General features: G+C 38.1%; 1 long non-coding RNA gene across 1 annotated transcript in view; it reads left to right on the top strand.

Moving 5' to 3' along the window:
• Gm31121 overlaps positions 1-14,688 on the top strand; it is a 97,513-nt gene that overhangs the window by 17,685 nt on the left and 65,140 nt on the right. The window lies entirely within an intron of this gene.

Here is a 14,688-nt window from a genome sequence, read left to right as displayed (position 1 = left end):
GGCTGATATGTTCATCCTTCCCTTGATTTATCAAATGATGCTGTTCGTGGCAGGTGGGGGAAGGAAGAGGTTGGGCCTGGCAAGAGCAGTAGATCAGGAGGGGCCTGCCCTGGAGTGAGGTCTGCTGCCAGCATCTCCTGTGTTCCTTCCTAGTCCTCTCCCTGCCTGGGCACCATGAACAAGCTGCCCAAACATGACTGAGACTACGAGGATGTATAACAAATCACATGAGATCATGGCAACCCACTCTGGAACCACGGCAACCTGCCTGACACCATGATCTAGAATAATTCCTCCAGAAGTTATTAATGACAGCATTGTGTCAGTGATAAAAAAAAGCCTCCAACTAATACAGCTCTTCAACACCCCCAGGCTAACTCTCAACAAAGATGACCCTCAGAAAAGTCAAAGTGTCTTCAAAAAATACACACACACACACACACACACACACACACACACACACACTCATTTTTCTTAGGTATGGAAGTTATTTGAATGATGGGAATATATGAAGAGTTGATAAATCCATTTAGTGAATGAAAATAAAGTTGGAATTGAACTGGAAAATTACAAAAATCATTGGGAAAGAATAATAACAATGCTCAATCTTATCACGGGTGATTTATTTTAGAAATGAAAGGATATTTTTCCAGATTAAGTGCATGGGTGACATTAATCGTGAAGGAATGGGCTATACCATCATATAAATTAGCATGTTTTGAATCCAACTTGTTAGTGGAAAAAAATAATTCTTAGAAAACCAAAAATGAAAGATTGTTCTACTCACAAAATTGGACAATGCAATATTTGACCAGAAGGTAGAAAGAGGGCTTCAACATTCAGATCAATAGGCAGAAACTTCATATTAATTTTGAACCTAATACTTATTATAATTTTAGTCAATTAATTGAGATAAGAAAAGCAATATATGTTCTAAGAATTAGAAAAGTGAAAATAAAATAATTTCCCCGATATGGAATCTATGTACAGGCAAGGTGTGTAACAAATGAGAGATCTACTCTAATTTGGAAGGAATTTGGCTCTAGTCACACTTTCTCATTTTGGTGGCACAGTAACCGACAGAAACTGAATGAGGAATGGCAGTCTATTTAAGCTCTCAGCTTCTCAGTCCATCATGGTGGGAATGCTTAGTCCTGTTGGGGCAATGGTACTGGCTTAGTGGGAGGGAACCCAAGCACATGTCAGAGACACTCATATGATGGCTTCAGCAGATAGTGAAGAGCTGGGGCTGTCAGTGAAAGCAAATAGCATCTTCACGGTCCATTCCCAATGACTACTCTTGCACAAAGTCCGAGTTCATTTCCCATCACCCACCTCAAGCAGCTCATACCCAATAACTTCTGCTCTGGATGAAATGATGCCCTCTGTTGGACTGCTCTGGCAACTGCACTCCCGTGCACATACCCTCACATGGATACACAATTTAAAATAAGATAAATCTTTAAACATACTTTATGAAGAAACATGCAACGTTTCTGAAAGCATCAAAGACTTGAATAAATTAAAAGGCACATTATATTTTGGGAGGAATTTGCATAAAATATGTCAATTGTGGCAAAATTAGTCTGTAATTTTTTTAAAGTTCTAATACAAATCCATTATAGATTTCGATGACACTTGAAAAATAAGTCCTATAAGTTATGTAGAAAGAATGGGTTACACAAAGCTATGGACAGTCTAGAGAGCACATTCAACAGGAAGAATTCTCACTTCTTAGCTTCAATAATTAAGATGGTATCATTTCTGCCTAGAGAGAGAGAGAGAGAGACAAATGGCGATTAAACAGAGGGTCAAGAAACAGGAAATTATATGTGGTAATTTTGCAAGCAGTGAAAATCTTTGAGGAAAGATAGATTGACAATTCATTATTATATTTAGAAGTTCAGTTACATATCTCAAAGTGGAAGCAAAGCTAAATCCAAATAAATTAAAGCATTTAATACAGTGGAAAAAATATAAACTATGAAGAAATCATGGAATATGTCAACATAGAAAAACTTAGGATAAGAGTAATAAAATGTGCCTTAAAAATAGGAATAAAGAGTAATGTGGTTTTGAAAGAAATATTTGTGTGCTGCTAAAGAAATAAATTATTGCTCAAAATAAAATTTGGCCCTCCTAAACATTTTAAAAGACTAGTGGTGCATCTCTGTTTCTGTGAAAAGGCCCAGAAATGACCAGGTAAATCATAGTAACAGAAAACATAATAGGCGATAAGCACATCTTCTACCCCAGTACTAATTAGGAATATGAATTATAAAATAATGGCGAAAGGCCACCGAGTGTAAATCAAAGTGGCAGACACTGTGCAATATGCTAAAGGCAATCTGAGAAGGTGTGAATAAATAGTAAAAGACTTTACTTTTGTGGTGTCACTGAGTAAAATACAGGATTGTCTAGGGATTGCAAAGATGACTCTTACATAAGGGAAAGCACAGAGATCAGAGTTCAAATTTCGAATAAGTAAAAAAAAGATGAATAGGAATTCATGCCTGAGAATCATTCCAGATGGGGCTGGAGATCTCTAAGGCACACTGGACACTACCCTACTGCCAGGTAAAATGAGAGACCCTATAGCAGAAGAATGAATGATCTGTGCACAAGAGCAGGCGTGCACACACACACACACACACACACACACACACACACACACACACCCCTGAAAATATATTCTAACTCAACAAATATAGATCACATAGATTAAAACTAATTTTAATGTGTGCTCCACTTTTTAAACACTATGATTACTTAAACACTACCAGGAATCCTGCATATCAGACACTCGGCGCATGATTGCATCCTCTTAACCTTTCCTATTCTTATTATGTGAAGACCAGCATAAGGCCATCCTCTCAAGTACCAGTCTCCACCATCACATGATAGCTTTCTAAAGCCAAAGATGTGCTTGTGAGCCAGAGGTGGAGGCACACACCTGCAACTCCAGTGCTTCCGGATGGAAGCACAGTTTCAGGACTTGAATACAAAATGATTCTTTCTATAAAATAAAATAAAATAAAATAAAATAAAATAAAATAAAATAAAATAAAATAAAACAAAACAAAACAAAACAAAACAAAATAAAATAAAAACAGAGCTATGGATGGAGAGAGGCAGGGAGAAGAGGAGAGATTGCTGGGGAGAAGATGGTTAAATGCTGGCTTCCCTTCCTTTCCTGGTGTCTTTTTTCCCAGTCTTTAAGAAGGCAGCATTTTCTGTGGTCCCTCCTGGGGAAATGTCCAATATCCTATAAAGTTGTTAAAATTGTTACTTGTAATCAGTTCACTCCTAAATGTTTCTTTTCTGAATCCTTTAGACTTTTTTCTTCTACAATTCTACAGTCAGAATAAGACTTTGTTTTTGTTTTTGTGTTGTTGTCGTCTGCCTTCTATAGAGAACCAGGCATTAAGTACTTTAGACGTTACAGGTTATAGCTCTGTTCCACATCTATTTGTTTATGGATCTCTCTGTTCCTTTAAATACCCCTGAGCAAGGAAAAATGGATTCTATCTTTATGGGGATAAAACAAAATTAAGTAGAGCCCAAACAACTGCCAGCCAGGTTTATTCAGAAGCCATAATTTGTGCAGCCTACTATGCAGAAGAGGGAGTCGCTCTCTGAGCCTTTACGTGGATGCTTCTAGAACTTTGCTGCTTCTCCTGGCTTCTCTGTTCTGTTGGTACTTCATTGCTTGTTGGATTCTTTATAATATTTCTATTTCTTTAGAACAAGACATGGATACTTCTTGTTTGTTTGATCAGCGGATTAATTGTATTTTTCATTTTTGTTCATAATTGTTTCTTTCTAGCAGAAGATCTTTTTTGGCCAAAAATCCTACCTTGGGGTTCCCTGACTTTGTCTTTCATTCTTCTCTTATTGACACCCATCCTCATCATCCTTTTTCTATTTTCTGTCAATTATGAAAAAATAATGCCTCTGTTTCTCCTCCTCCTCCTCCTCCTCCTCCTCCTCCTCCTCCTCCTCCTCCTCCTCCTCTTCCTCCTCCTCCTCCTCCTCCTTTCTCCTCCTTTTTTATCCTATGTAGAGTTAATCTGTATTTGGAATCTCAGCACTCTATACTGCTATAAACTTCTCCCTAAACATTGTCTTCCCTGCATCTGGTTTACTTTGGTATGTTCCGTTTCCTCTGCCATTCATCAGTGCTTTCTATTTCTCTCTTGGGATTTCCCAGGTTCCTTTGTGGTTCAAGCAGGTGGTAGCTCACTCTCTCACGTTGATTAAATTTTTGGTTTCTCTTTTGCTCTGGAATCAGAAAAGCCAACAACAAAAATACAATTATTGAATTCCTGTTCTATTAGATGTAAACTCAAACACTGTCTAGGTAGAATGTGCAAAGAGACAAATAAAAACTATGAGACTGTGGCAATCACTGGAAGCTAAGATATCCTCAGTCATAAATCCATAAAAGCTCTAGAAGCATCCATGTAAAGGCTCAGAGGCTGACTTCCTCTTCTGCATAGTAGGCTGCACAAATTATTGCTTCTGAGTAAACCTGATTGGCAGTCGTTTGGGCTCTACTTCATTTTGTTTTATCACCATAAAGATAGAGTCCATTTTTCCTTATTTGGGGGGTTGGGAGCACAGCATGCTTAAGAGGGGGTGTTTAAGGCCAGAAATGAGTGGCAAGATGACATCCAGTCAAGCACATTACCTCCCACACTTGGGTAGTTGCTTTCTTTAAGGCTCTTCAGGTTTTAGGGCTTTGAAAAACTGCAGCAATCTTCATTCTCAGTTAATGCAGAGTAGCCAGAACCATACTTATCCTACTACTGAAGGACTGAAAGTATGACAGTGGATAGAGTGTATGCCTTCACAGTTTTCAGAAAAGCCTTGAGTACTGCATAACAGTGACTCCTAAAAAAGAAAATATCTTCCACAGAAACTATATTGATTCTTAGAAAGAACACTCAAGTTAAGTTTAAACAGGAAATCAGTAGTGACCTAAGACTGGATGGAGGAAGCACCAATAGAAGGCTGATAGTCTTAGGGACCTGAGTGTGAGGTTTCACAGGGCTAATGACTGCTTCCATAGAGGGGACAGTGATCTAATACTGTACTGATGGTCTTCCTTGGGTTCTTCATTGTGAGTTCATCAGCAGGTTCTGGAAGGAAGCGACCAAGAGGCAGGACTTAGTGACAAATAAGAAGAAAAATTCCATCCAAGTTCACATCAGGGTAGAAATAGTCCGTATTCTCAGGCATGATGGAAAAGAAAGGGTTAATGCTTCACAGTCACACAAAGGCACAATGAGAAACTTGTCCTGGGATGCTGCCCAAACGTTCACACATTGAAGGTCACTCACTCTGTTCTCATCAATGTAAGTTGAGACAAGAGCTTCAAAAGATCAAAGAGTTTGTGATGTTGAAGAATTTCCAGTTCTACAGTAGTCAAGATGGGGTGGCATTGGAATAGAGACAGTCAAGAAAGCCAATAAACCCAAATAGACTAGAAATAGATGCCTATAAATATGCAATTGCCTTTGACACATGCCCCAAAGAAATTTAAGGGAAAAGATAATCTTTCAAGAAATAATTCAGGAAGCATAGGCAAAATATGAAATAAAACTGACACCAATCTCTCGCCCTACACTTTATGTGCTTGTAATTAGAAAAATCATAACGGTCACAGATAGACTCTGAAAGCTAAAACTATGAAATCCCTAGAAGAAAAACACAATTTTAATAACCTACATACAACAAACATATAACAAAAACTCTTGTAGAGGAAAAAAATCAATAAATACAACTTCATTGAAATGAGATGTTCCTGTTCTTCAAAAGACATTTTTAAAAAAGGAAAAGATGAGGTGAGCACCAGAATGTTCTCAAATATTCTATTGTCCTTCCATAGTCCTGAGTTCCAACAGCATCTGCGCACTACACCTGCCTCAACATAAAACTTCAGGTATCCTAAGCACATGCAGACATTCTTGTCATTATTTTATAAACAGTATTTATGGAATAATAACCCCATAAATACTGTTTATTTACAGAGCATTACTTTGTATGAAAACATAATCTGAGTTAAAATCCACAAGGCTATATGTGGAGATTGTATGTGAATACCAACCTTGTGTTACTTCAAGGGGATTTGAGAATTTGCAGGTTCTGGTACCCACCCAAAGGAGTGCAAAGATTCAGACCTTCCAGATGCTGAGGGACATCTATGTCCAATGAAGATTAGCATCTAAAATGCACAAAGAAACTTTACACATCAGCAAGAAGCAGAATCGTTTCCATAGGATTTAAAAATGAACAGGAGTAGCCTAGAAGAAATTCACAGTGGCAAATAATAGCAAACATTACTCTGTGTGATTTTCATTAGGAAAGTGTAAACAGAATCCATTATTGTGGCGAAAGTTAAAATACGACTCTAGAAAAACTACAACTGAAGGTCTCAAAAACTACTGGTTAAACACAAACATCTGAGTGACTTTTCAAAAAAAAAAATCAACAGGTCAGGCAATGATCTTAGCTTAGTGTTTGCCAAAGAAAGTGAGAAAACATAGCCATGTGAATGTTCATAACAGCTTCGTTCATAATAGCCAGAAGTTGTAGAGAGTGAAATGAACATTAACAAATAGATGTTAAAATAATCACTATGTGTGCACAAAACTAAAAACACTGAAAAATAAAAGGAGTGAATTGGTGATCCACAGCATACATCCATCGAGGAGTTTCAATATCGTTATATTGGATTTAAAAAAAAAAGCAGGTAAGACACAGAGAAGAAATAAATGTTACATGATTGAGTTTGTTCAAGCTATTACCTCTCTCCTTGCTGAGACAACATAGATGAGAAATCGTAGTTCGAGGGAGGGAGGGAGGGAGGGAGGGAGGGAGGGAGGGAGGGAGGGGAGAGGGAAGGTGAGAAGGGAGGATTTATTGTGGCTCATGGTTTGAAGGGATTGTGTCTACACTGGCAGTGCAGGCCTGGCAGCATGAGAGAGCTGGTCATTTCTCTAAGTCAGAGTCAGGAAGCAGAGAGTAAGACATGCTCTGAGTCATAAAACCTCAAGACCCCATTACTAGTGACCAACTTCTTCACACAAGGCACCAACGTCTAAAGGTTCCATAACCTTCCCAAACAACATCACTTAACTCAGGCACCAAGTGTTTCAAGGAGTAAGAATATGGGGATATTTTACATCAATGTACATCTGCAGTCTAGAAAATACACTTCATAATTAGACATCTGTGCTTGCAAAGGAGCAAGAGAAGCAAGAAGGGTGAAATCATAAAGGACATGAGGAGACTGTGAGGGTGAGGCGAGGTTTGCTATCTTGATTGTTGTGGATGCACAGACACAAAGAGATATCAGACTTGACCATAAAACAGTGTAATGTGAATCAACAAAATTAACAAAAAGGAAGTTACTCACACTGAATAATAACTGAATGCTATAATTATAGAAGGAATAGCAAAGTAAAAAAGGAAATAGCCTTAAGCCCAGTGCAGACCATCCAGTGATGCAGAACAATACCTGAGGGACTTGGAAGTGAGTTAAGGAAATGCTTTTACAAAAGGAAGCTATGCAAAATATAAGGAAATCTGTGGAGACAATGACAGAGTTGTAAGAAAGAAGAAACAAAGAACATGCAATTTCTGCCTGTTCGTTTTTTAGGTAGGAACTGACAGAAATCTTTAATTTCCTCACCCTAAAATGGGTTCTGATCTACAAAATACCTATTGTTAGAATTCATTAACATGAATATTAAAGATTCCTGCTACAAAAGAATTGCAAAAGGCAAATGCTATCCCATCAAAGGGGAATGATACTTAGAATAAAAATGTGTGTCACTTTACGTGCTTGCTTAATCGACTGTACAGGTCAACAACTATGAGTGTTTGCTGCCTTTGAGGTGAAGTTTACTAACTGCTGTAATCTTAGTGGGAAAAAATTACTGCAGTGGTTGTATGGTTGAAGGGCTTTAATCATCTGCAGAGATGAATTTAAGGCAATCTTATAGCTCTAGCCTGATCAGCTAACCTTGAAAACCCCGTTTCTTTCAATAACATTCGGAAGGCCTGGGGTTTAATTCATCAATTAGTCATTAGATCAAGAAACTTACTGCTAATACAACTATTCTTTAGGACACTTTGAAATAATAGCTCTATTATCTGGGCTTTGTTCTACACCATTTTGTTCATTTCACATCCTTCCCAGTAAACTCTTTGTTATGAAATAAAGATATGGTCAGTGTAAGTGCTTCAATATCCAAGTCTTGTAACATCAATCAGAAGCCGTAAAAAAAAAAACAAAAACAAAAACAAAAAACAAACAAACAAACAAAAAAACTTAAGTAGTTGGTACTTTAAACAGAGACTCAGATCTTGAGCCGGATTCTTGTATCTGCAATTACGAGCACTTGCTGCTCTTACAGAGCAGGTGGTTGGATTCACAGCACCCACATGGTGACATGCAACCCCTATAACTCCAGCTCCAATGATCCTGGTGCCCTCTTCTGGCCTCTGCAGACACCAAAGGCTCACATTCTGCCCACGCATACATGCAAGTCAAACATTCATGTACAAATAATAAATGCTTAAATAAGAATTTAATTAAATATTTTCCTTTGTGTTGATCAAACTTAACAATCATTCCCATTTCCTTAGCTTTTTAAATTTTTATTTACTTGCTACTTGCTTTCTTACTTACTTAGTGTGAGGCAAAGTCTCATATTCCTGGACAGCCTAGAAGCCACTGTGTAGACTAGCTGGTCTCAAACTCAAGAGATCCATCTCTATCTCCTGAATCTAGCATTAACACATTTGTCTCCACGCACTGCCCATATTCTTAACTGTAATCAATTAGGGATTTGATAGCAATTGCTGTTTTCTAACATAAAATATTTTGTTTCAAATATGGAAGATAGTCAATATTATATGTTTCGAAACAGAATGAGAAACACACAAAAAAATAACATATGCTAATATTTGAGTGCTTATCCTAAGATAATATGTGTGATGCATATAATTTGGAAGAAATATAAACATATATTCTTATGTTAGCATCTACCAGTTTTTTTTTCTTGAAAAATGATTTAAAAGAGAGTGTTTATGTGATTAGACCATACATTGATGAAAATCATATTGACTATGACAAAAATATATATTGTAAATAAATTTTGTTATCAGAATCTTGTTTTAGGAGAAGTGGGACTCAAAGATTAAAAAGAAACTGGTATTTCAACAAAAATAAAACTCACTGTGGTGGTTTGAATAGCTATGGCCCCCATATATTCATGTGTTCAAATACTTGGCCCATGGGAGTGGCACTATCAGGAGGTGTAGCCTTATTGGCGAAGGTGTGTCCTTGTTGGAGGAAACACATCACTGTTGGGGTGGGCGTTGAGGTCTCCTATGGTCAAGCTCCACCCAGTGTGGAGTTCATCTTCCTGCTCACTGCCTGCAGATCATGCAGATCCCTTAGCTTCTCCATCACAATGTCTACCTGCACACTTCCCAACATGACAATAATGGACTGAACCTCTGAAACTGTAAGCCAGCCTCAATTAAATGTTTTCCTTTATAAGAATTGCCATGGTCATGGAGTCTCTTCACAGCAGTAAAACTCTAACTAAGATACTCATTATAGGAATATTTTATTTTCTAAAACATTTACAATATAAGTCAAAAGTTGAGAAAAATAAAATGCGACATTTTATGAATGTCTTAACAGTAGTTTGCGGCATGTGTATATGTGTGTGCAAGTGTTTGTATTTGTGTATGTATGTGTGTCTGTGTACATGTACGTGTGTGTGTGTGTGTGTGTGTGTGTGTGTGTGTGTGTGTGTGTTTGTATGCAGACCTATATTGCTACTCAGGAACAGGCCTCAAACTCATGAATCCTCATACACGAGTCACATTGTGGGTGCATACATATTCTCATCACTGGAATGATACTGAAGGAAGGAAGGATGAGGTAGGAAAATATCCAAAGCAGTGATGTCACATGAGCTTCGCGTGTGGCTATTGTCCTTCTTAGGGCTCATTCTCTTATTTACTGAGACATCACAACATCTCGTGTGCTGAGCTCTGTTGTCACAGAAATTAGCAGTCATTTCTGCTCCTGCATAAATAGTAGGAAGAGACAATGGCCACACGTCCACCATGCTGAGCTGTACAGTCTGTCTCTCTAACTTGCACACACACTCTATTGTGTTCTGTTGCCTTTGCCAGTCAATTTGTGCTTTTTCATATGAGTACATATTTTTAATTATACTGAATATGAATAATCATCCATTACAATTGAGTATTACAATTGCTCAATTCATTTACATTTCTAATTTTTTTCCATAAGAACTAGGAAACTTTTCTTAGATTTTTTTCTTAACACCTACTATAATTTTCCACTATTTAAATATCCATTATTTTTCCCCTTCGGCCTGAAAAGCAGACTGTTTATAAATCAGCATTTCTGGTAGCAATTAGCAAATCTTCGTTAGTTGACCTGGTCGGGCTGTTTCTTAGGGGATTACTAAGTGCCAAACTCTCTACTACTTGGTATTTAAATAAATCAAAGCATAGATCTTTCCCTGGAAGAATTTACAGTCTAATTAAAAAGTAAATGTTGTACCCTTCAAAAACAAAACTGCTGTGTCAACATCTCTCTCTCTCTCTCTCTCTCTCTCTCTCTCTCTCTCTCTCTCTCTCTCTCTCCCTCCCTCCCTCCCTCCCTCCCTCCCTCCCTCCCTCCCTCCCTCTCTCATTTGCTTTACCATGAAGCACAAAGTGACTTTCAGTAGACCATGCATTCAAATGAATAAGCACTGTGAATGTCATTCGACTTCTATTTACCTACCAAGGTGCCTTGCTCTTCTTCTTTTGTCAGAACAAATGTAGCAGCATATTAAAAAAAAGATAGCACTATCAATAGAGAGGAAAGGATGAATCACTCTTGGAATTCTTTCTTCTTGAGCTTTATCATTGTGAATGTCCTTGTGTTTTGTTAGTAGTAATAAATTACTTTAAGCTACTTACCTCTTGATTTGATAGATTTATGTGATGACCACATACTAGGTCTACATCAAGATCTATAGAACATCCAAATTTTCAGACTCTCTGCCCGTACAACAGAGGTTGTTCTTTACCAAGTAACTCCCTGTGAAGCATGATAATCCTCATCTGTCCAAGAGCAGAGGACTCAGGAGGCAGTTACCAGACCCCCAACCTTAACTTGGTCACTACAGATTGTCACCAATACATAGTTCTAACCTATTTTCCTGGTAGGTTTTGCCTTTCTTACATCTCACAAGTTCAGTGAACTAATGAACTAGTTTCTCAACTGCAATGTAATCAGAAATGGTTCATCCTAGAAAAAGACTCATTAACTACTGTGGCCATTGAGCTAAGATGCAATGTGAGCGATACGCTGTTTCCTTACAGTTTCAGAGGCAATTACATTTCACCCTGTAAATATGTCTGGTGTCTAAGTATATTTGAAACTCCATCAGAGGTCCATCTTAATTGAGCTTCCTTTTACTCAGTTCAACTTTCCCCCTCTACTGAAATGCAAAGATCAGAGGACAGATTATTTTATGGCTAATATTCTCATAAATTGGCCAACTTGTGATACAGAGATCTGGATTGTTATTTACTAGAAAATAGACCCTTGATCTGTGTGCCATGTTAGGCAATGATCCAGTTGAAAATTTATGTAGGCTTCTATAAATGATTTGAAAATAATAAAACACAGTTTCACATTTTCATGAGACTCATAGGAAAACAAGTTGAACAAAAGATTTCTATATCCCTTAGCACCCCTATGTATATGATTGTATCCAAATCAATATTGTCTTTTTGTTATTAATGCAGAATATGTATTCTCAAAATAATGAAAAAATACTGCTCTGTTTCTCAATATTTCTAGTCTCTGAGTTTATGTTTTTGTTGGCAATGATAACATTACAACTTCAATTAGATCCTTAATAATTAGGAAATGCACCACAAGTTTAGAGTATTTTACTTTAATCCGTCCCAGTACCTCACTCTAAAGTGTCCTTCATCTATAGTCCAACTACAATGATTCACACACCAAAGTTGTGGGTGAAAACATTTGTGTTCCTCAAGGACTTAACACTGTTTGGTGGATTTTGAGAGTAGAAAATAGAGTAGAGTTCAAATGTGTCCTCTTTTAGTCCTTGCTCAGCTGAGGTAGCCAGATTGTGAATTCAAGGCCAGTCAAGCTACAGAGTAAATCTGAGGTTGACCTGGATCGTGTCTCAAAACAAAGGCAGAAACAATACACTCTGTCTGTACTTACTACAAAATTTAACATGATTATTCTAATAAACATCTTTTTGTATTTCTGCTTTGACTGTATGAGATGATATCAGAATCAGTTTTGTTCATACCTGCAGAGATTTAGCAAGAAATTAAAAACCTTTCCTGGTCTCACAAGGATAGTAATTAATCTACTAAGAGTAATAAGAATTCATTCACAAAAGTGGAGACACTTTGACTGCACAAGATAAAGCTGTTCCAGGTGGAGACAAGAAATGCAAAGGTCAGCAGGCAGGACAAGTATAAGACACCTTCCAGAAGGGGCTCTGTTCCCTGGAGATGCCACCCTTACTACATACAGGGTAAGCAGTGAGCATGGCAGACCATTTGCACTTGCTAAAGAAACACTGCTGTCGTTCCTGAATTCAAATTCTGAAATAAGTATTCAAATTTAATTCCATGGTCTTGAGGATCTGATTGTACAAGGGAAAAAAGGTTTGTAGTGTGTAGCTTTTCACTACCCAGCCTAAGCTCTGGGATTGGGCAGCACTACCAGCCCCCACCTAGCTTGCCTCGAATCCACAGATAACACAAAGAGAGAGAGAGAGAGAGAGAGAGAGAGAGAGACAGACAGACAGACAGACAGACAGACAGACAGACAGACAGAGACAGAGAGGCAGAGAGACAGAGACGAGACAGAGAGAGATGTTCCTTTCCAACTTGCTTTCTTGGCACACAGTTGCTCACCACTACTATCTCCCACGTGGGAAAAACATGCCCTTATCATTACTCTTAGCTCTGCACCTACCTCCCACCCTCCCTAAACTTTAGTGGTTAGTCCCATGTAGTCCCTGCTAAATGCACATAACCACCCACCTGTTGGGACAGCCTGTGCTCCAACTCTGTTTTGAGATTTCACATCAGTGTCCAACTCTTCTCTAGAATTCATAAGCATGGTGAAATTCTCTCCTTCCTTGCATCTCTCTGCTTGCCTCCCAGGACCCGGAAGTCTGGCCTCCTCCTTGCACTCAGAAATTGGTCCATGGCTTCTTTAATGACAAACCAAGAAACAATTGGGGAATAGGACCTTAGCATCAGAACCTTCCTTTCAAAGGTTGAATTGGATTTGTACTTAGAAATTAGGAAGGAATAGTAGGTGACATCACTAGAATGGGTAAGATCAGGAATGCAAATGCAATAAGTTTTGGTGATGTGAGCAAAGAGAGAGTCCTATTCACTGGTGGAGTATAAACTAGTGTAGCACTCCTGGGTATATACTTTTTCTTACATTAGGTTGAGTAATCCAGTTCTCAGGAAGACTAATTTACATTGCATGTTCCCCCTCATATGTGGATCCTACCTTCTCATAGTATTGTGTGTGCAAATAAGTGATTATGAGAGAAGGTATAGACTGTGAAACCAGACAGAGAACCATGGGAGGGAACAAGAGGTGTTAAGGAGGGCAGGAGGTCACATGTGATATAAAAGTGTCAGGCAGGCACTGAGATAGGAGAGCAGAAGGGAGGAGCAGGGATGGAACAGAAGGGAGAAAAGTCAACAAAAATCAACTGCTTAAAACTGCTTTTTTATTTGTTAGATTAAATATTTATTAAATATTTATGAAAATCTAATACTGAGACATGGTCAATGGTTAAGAGCACTGCTGTCCTTGCAGAGGACCCAAGTTTGGTCCCCAGCAGTCAAAATTGGTGACTCACAACCATATGTAACTCCAGCTCAAGGAAATTCAATCTCTGCTTATGGCATCTGAGTCATAGCAACATGTATACACATATGAAAAAGTAAAATAAATCTAATTCTTTGTAAGCAGGAAAATTGAAATAAATTAATAGATTAAATAAATCAAAACAATGATCCCACTCCTATTGTCACTTGTTACCTAGCCTTTAACCTGCAAAATTTCCAAGGTCAACAAATTTGTTAGAGAGCTGACCATAGCTTTCTAGTGTGTTTGTCTGTAATTCAAGGTGAAAATCTCCTATTTCTGCTAATTCAATAGACACTGTGGTGTCTTTGTCAGTGTACCCCAAAACAGAAGCTTCCCCTCTTCTGAGATGACATTATTTTTGGGAGTATGCTCTGGCTTTCCTGCCTTCATCTCACCACACAAACAGCTCACGTCTGGGCAGGTGTTTAGACACGTTTTCAGTTATAAGATATGAGTGACAAAGTAATTGTCTTTGTGTTCCCAACCCCGTGAATGTGTATTATGATGAAATAAGACATGATTAAGCCAACATGTTTGCGTTCTGTGTCTGCCTCTATTTTGTAGTCTTACATGAAGCCTCCTGTAAATGGGATGGAGGGGGCATCGTATCCCAGCTTCCAAACCTCACACTGGTTGTGCTCATGAATTTGTGGGTTAGGAAATTGACACAAAGGATAGATCTAAGGCATCATGTT

This window comes from Mus musculus, chromosome 3 (assembly GCF_000001635.26).
Source record: "Mus musculus strain C57BL/6J chromosome 3, GRCm38.p6 C57BL/6J".
In the NCBI taxonomy this organism is placed as follows: Eukaryota; Metazoa; Chordata; class Mammalia; order Rodentia; family Muridae; genus Mus; species Mus musculus.
The sequence above is the reverse complement of the archived record's forward strand: the minus strand, read 5'-3'. Positions and strand labels throughout refer to the sequence as shown.